The following is a 6,000-nucleotide window of genomic DNA, read 5'->3' as shown; positions in this document are numbered from 1 at the left end:
GCAGAATACAAGTTATTCTAGTAGGAAGGCAGGACCTGATCCTCCATTGGTGTAAATCAGTGTAATGCTATGACACTCAAGGCAGCTACACCAATTTACATCAATGGAGGATACTGAAGGGGGAAAAAATGGATACTGGGCCTCGCTGATGTAAATTAAGTCAGTGGGCCAGTAATACTAGCGCCTACAGCATTGCCGCATCCCAGGCCTGCCTTGGTTCTTTGCACTCTAACTATTATGGCTCGATGTCTAGTTGTCAGCCGTATCAAGCAGAGTGCATCAGGGGTCAGTCCTGGGGCCGGTTTTGTTGAACATCTTCATTAATGATCTGGGTGATGGGATGGACTGCACCCTCAGCAAGTTTGTGGATGACACTAAGCTGGAGGGAGAGGTAGATATGCTGGAGGGTAGGAATAGGGTCCAGAGTGACCTAGGCAAATTGGAGGATTAGGCCAAAAGAAATCTGATGAGTTTCAACAAGGACAAATGCAGAGTCCTGCACATAGGACAGAAGAATCCCATGCATTGCTACAGGCTGGGGACCGACTGGCTAAGTGGCAGTTCTGCAGAAAAGGACCTGGGGATTACAGTGGACAAGAAGCTGGATATGAGTCAGCAGTGTGCCCTTGTTGCCAAGAAGGCTAACGGCATATTGGGCTGCATTAGTAGCAGAAGTGCCAGCAGATCAAGGGAAGTGATTATTCCCCTCTATTCGGCACTGGTGAGGCCACATCTGGAGTACTGTGTCCAGTTTTCAACCCCCCCATTACAGAAAGGATATGGACAAATTGGAGAGAGTCCAGCAGAGGGCAACGGAAATGATTAGGGGGCTGGGCACATGACTTATGAGGAGAGGCTGAGGGAACTGGGATTATTTAGTCTGCAGAAAAGTAGAGTGTGGGGGGGGGTTGATAGTAGCCTTCAACTACTTGAAGGGGGGCGTTCCAAAAAGGATGGAGCTCGGCTGTTCTCAGTGGTGGCAGATGACAGACCAAGGAGCAATGGTCTCAAGTTGGATATTAGGAAGGTGGTGAAGCACTGGAATGGGTTACCTAGGGAGGTGATGAAATCTCCATCCTTAGAGGTTTTTAAGGCCCGGATTGACAAAGCCCTGGCTGGGATGATTTAGTTGGGGTTGGTCCTTCTTTGAGCAGGGGGTTGGACTATATGACCTCCTGAGGTCTCTTCCAACCCTAATCTTCTGTGTTTCTATGATTCTATTGCTCACTGCCAAAGTGTCCTTTGGGGACCAGTTGCCAGCTGCTTCAGGTCACAGAGTGAGTCTGTGGCTGAGCCAGGAACTGAAGCTGCGTCTCCTGAGTCCCAGTCTTGTGCCCCATAAACTAGGCTCTCCTAATGACCCCAGCCTCTGAGTCCTGAGCTCTCATTCACACTATAGGTCTATGACATGAACTCTCAGGGCTGCCCCTGCATAGGGCTGCACAGCTTCCAGGAACGGCAGTAGCCGCTGGATACTTCTGAGGAAGGAATCGGGCCCTTGCCATGTACTGTGTGAGAATTCTCATACAAGCCCATTAGAGAGCAACTTTTTCAGGGTGAGAGTTTTAACTAAAAAAATCCATGGTCTCATTCTTATCTGATACTATATCTATCACCTGATAACCAAAGTACATTTCTATGTATAAATAACTCTGGAGAAGAAGAACTGCTTTTAACATACCCGTGACCCAATATATATATATATATATATATATATATAGCATGATGCTATCACTCCCCTTTTAACATGCAAAGAAAGTTTAGTGAGGTATTTTCAGCTTGCCGCTCAGAAATTTAACCTCATAATTTCATGTATGGCCAGGTAAGAAAGGCCCCATTGAAAACACAAGCATATAGCATGAGTATATCTGAAGCCTAGTGTACTAAGCTTTCTACAGGTTGCCTGCGGTAATGTGAATTGCCTTTGGAGTAGCTGGCACTGAAGAATGTGTGTGTTGCTGTACTATCGAGCCTGTTTAAAGATACGGCTGGCTGAACATTTTCCATCAAAACTGTTTTTCAGTGGAAAACTGGGATTTTGAAGGAACAAAATTTTTCACAAGAAAGTGTGTGCTTGCCATAGAAAATATGGATTTTTTCATCATAAAACCCCCCAAACCAAACATCCAAAGCCGAAATATTTCAACAGAAAACCAAGTTATTTCAATTCAACTATCCCAGCCCAGGCGAGACCTAGCCTGATCAGGGAGCTCAGCTTGCAGAAGAGAATTAGGAAATACATCCCAAAAGGTATTGCGTCCTGACATGTATTTTAATTAGCATAATATTTCATAATATTGAACTGTGTCTCACATCATTTTATCCATGTGGAAACAGCAACTATAGTGACAAACACTGGGTGAAATTCACCCCTCTACAGAGGGACCAGCACGCAGTCTATGCACCACTTAGGTCCTAATTAAGGCTTATTTTGAGGACTTCTGTGGAGCAGAACCCTTGTGCTGGCCCCTCTGCAGGGGAGCACACAACACCAGTATTCTGAGCACTGCACTGGCTGCCAGCGTGTTTACAGGTGGAGTTCAAGATGTTGGCTTAAAAGCCCTAAGCGGTTTGGAAGCTGACTCCAGGAGAGCCTGCCCCTCTTCCTGTGTGGACTGCCACAGCTGTCATCAGGAGACATGCCTGAAATTGAGCACCTTCCATATAAACGTGGCAGGCGTGCTGACAGGCCATTTCCCATGTAGAGTCCTTGACTTTGGAACTTATTCGCTCCCTTGATCCAAGAGAGCCTGAATTTGTTAACCTTCCAGGTATCCCGTGCAGCCCAACTAATTGCTCAGGCCTTTGGGAAAGACGTGGCTTTCTAAGTGGCCGAGTTGCCAATCATAGTAAGCTATTGAGGGAGCCATTTGGAAGCTATTGAGGGATTTTTGGAAGCATCAGTCCACTTATTCCCCTGAGCATTCATCTGGCTAGCAAACTAGGACAATAGCTGTGGAGTACAGGGTTAAATACAGGTGCAGCCTATTGTGTGAAATATGGTGAAATCATGGCTGTCAATTACATTCAGTTGCTTTCTCTGATTTAAAAAATTAGCAAAATATTCCCTGTGCCAGTTAGGCAATTGCATGAGGTCATGGGGGACACATTGTGCTAATTAGCAGGAGTCAAGTTTAAATAAGAACTACATGAAATATACTAGATTCAAGATGTCCCCATTTTGCAGTATAGAAGCTTGTGAAATTGATGGTATGGTGGGGACCTTGATTTAAGGAGCCCTGAATACGGCCACAGAGTCACTGAGAAGGCCAGTATGTTTCAGAGGTAAATACAAAAGAGATGGTCTCTAGTAGCAATCTGTACTGCCATGCAAGTGACATGGGTTTAGTTTCTGGTTCTGGTCCCAGCATTTCTTCAAAACCTCATAAGAACATAAGAACGGCCATAGTGGGTCAGACCAAAGGTCCATCTAGCCCAGTATCCTGTCTTCTGACAGTGGCCAATGCCAGGTGCTTCAGAGGGAATAAACAGAACACGTAATCATCAAGTGATCATTGAATACATATGTATTACACACACAAAACTATGTCAAAGGAACATTATTAATGTTGCAAAGTCAAGCCCTCAAAAATTAGGAAATGCCAGAATTCGGGTTGCCTGGATAACCTTACTTTGAGCCCCTTGTGTGTATGCATTATGACATGGTCTTTCATTGCAGCTCACATAATTTTTCCATAGGACCCCTGCCTCATTCAGTCCACAGAATGGATGGCGGTCACTTAATTTGTTCAATGTGTCATCCCGTTACTTACTGCACATTATTCAGACCCTGCTCTGAACTTAAGACAGAACTATTAATTTCCTCATGAGTTCTTCTATGGAGCTCATCACTGTACAGCTGAGTGCTTCACCAACATTAACCAGTCTTCACAACATCCCTGTGAGATGAGCCAGTATTGTTATCCCCATTTTACAGATGGGGAATTGAGACACAGAGACATTAAGGTCAAAAGAACCCACTAATTTTGGGTACCCAATTTGGGACACGTAGGACCTGATTTTTCAGAGTATTTAGCATTATAGAGGACTTTAGATGTTCAAAGCACAGCTCCCATTGATTTCAGCACTTCTGCAAATCAGATCCCAGGGTCTCAAGTCCCAGACAATGAGGAACACACAAGTCGTGACCACCTGTGAAATCTCTGATTTACGTGACTGTGGCAAAGGCAAGGATAGAATCCAGTTCCTCAGGACAGCATTCAGGTGCCTCAAACATGACGCCATCCTTTCTTTTCCTGCATTCCCCTGCCTCATCACTACACACCTTCGGACTTCTGCAGCAAATGAGGCAGGAGTCCTACAGACAACAGTCTCCTTTTCTATATGGCCCTGATTCATCCCCTGAGCAAGTCCATCCTGTGCACTGAATGAGGCAGGGGTCCTGTGGAAGAAAGGAGCTAGTGATCACAAAATTGAAGACTGTATCATAATACATACACACAGAGGGGATGAATTAAGGTTGCACGGGCAGTCTTCATTCTGGCATTTCCCAGCTTTTGAGTGCTTGAACTTGCAGCCTTGATAATGTTTGTAATGTACATTTTTCTGTGTAATGTCCTAGTCTTTGTAAAAAAGCAAACTGAACACGCCCCCCCCCCCCCAGAAAATCCATTATGTGACTTCATATTGATGCCCACATAGGTCATAGGCAGGGTTGGAACCTTTGGATCCACAGCAGAGAGCTGAACTAACAGAATAACTGATAGCACTAGTAGGTTTTCATCCTCTATGTGGACCAGCCCTAGAGAGGAAGAAGACACAGTCCACCAGTGGGTTTCACAGATATTTGCTGACAGCAGAGGAATGGTGAAACACATGAATCTTGGTTTGCATTCCGGGCTCTTGCAGGGAGTGTGCAGTTGTGAGCACAGACTCTTCTGCCCATCTGTTCCCCCTCAAGCTTGACTCCTTCTGCTCTGTCCTCTCCAACCTCTCCCTGTCCTAGTTCCATTCTCTTTGCCTACCCTGTCCCAGTTTCCATTCCTCAGGCTTCTCCTCCCAGTACCAGTTTCTTTTTCCAGCCAGTTCCAGTTTCTTCCCCACTCTCTGGCTCCCACTCCTACTTTTCCTCCCAGACACCCTCATCCAATATCAGTTTCCCCCATCCCTCCCCGGTGCCTTGCTCCAGTCTCCCATCTCCCTGGCTTCTTGCCCAACCAGTGCCAGCCACCCCAATCACTCAAAGGCTCCCAATCCCAGCCTTCACTTACCCAGCTCCCAACTCCAACTACCCCCTCTTCCCAGCCCCAGTCTCTTTGCCCAGCCTGACCCACTCACAGCTTATCCCCCCCCCACCTCCAGTCCCAGTCTCCCCAGACGCCTTCTCCCAATCTGCCCCTTTTCTTGGTCCACTGTATGTCCCCTCTGCATTTGAATCAGACTCCTTCCTCCTCCATGCCGCCTGGATGCCAGCAGGGGGGGTCACTGAGAGCATAGGAGAGACAGGCTGCCAGTCTCTGTTTCGGTGCCTGGCTTAGAGCAACTGGGAATACATTACAGGAAAGTCTGGCTTGGCCCCTATAGCCCGGGGCTGGAGTATGCTCAGTTGTTCTGTGGGGATGGTGCATACACAGTCTGGTCACATGTGGGAGCTGTGAGGGGACAGAGCATGCTCAGTGAGGATGGAACCCTTAGAGTTTTTATCTGCTACGCTCTAGCAAGTCTCTACTGAACATGTGTGAGCTGTGATTTTCTAAGGGCTTAGCATCTGGCCAAATTTGGATAGATTTTCACAGGGACAGCAAAAGGCACATCCCTGATACAAAGGCCATCCTCCCACTGTCAAATTTCAGGTCCCTACTCTAAAGCGTGGGGACACTAGACTTTTCAAAGAAAAGTTTGCCAGATTTTTTTTAAATGGGCAGGCAGACACCTAGCATGGAAAATTTCAGCCCAAATGATTAAAAGTTTGGCAAACTTATAAGCCATTGAATATAGGGTCTTAAAATGGAAAGAGTTGGTCAACTTTAATAATAGGTG

This window comes from Malaclemys terrapin, chromosome 13, assembly GCF_027887155.1.
Source record: "Malaclemys terrapin pileata isolate rMalTer1 chromosome 13, rMalTer1.hap1, whole genome shotgun sequence".
Classification (NCBI taxonomy): domain Eukaryota; kingdom Metazoa; phylum Chordata; order Testudines; family Emydidae; genus Malaclemys; species Malaclemys terrapin.
The sequence above is the reverse complement of the archived record's forward strand: the minus strand, read 5'-3'. Positions refer to the sequence as shown.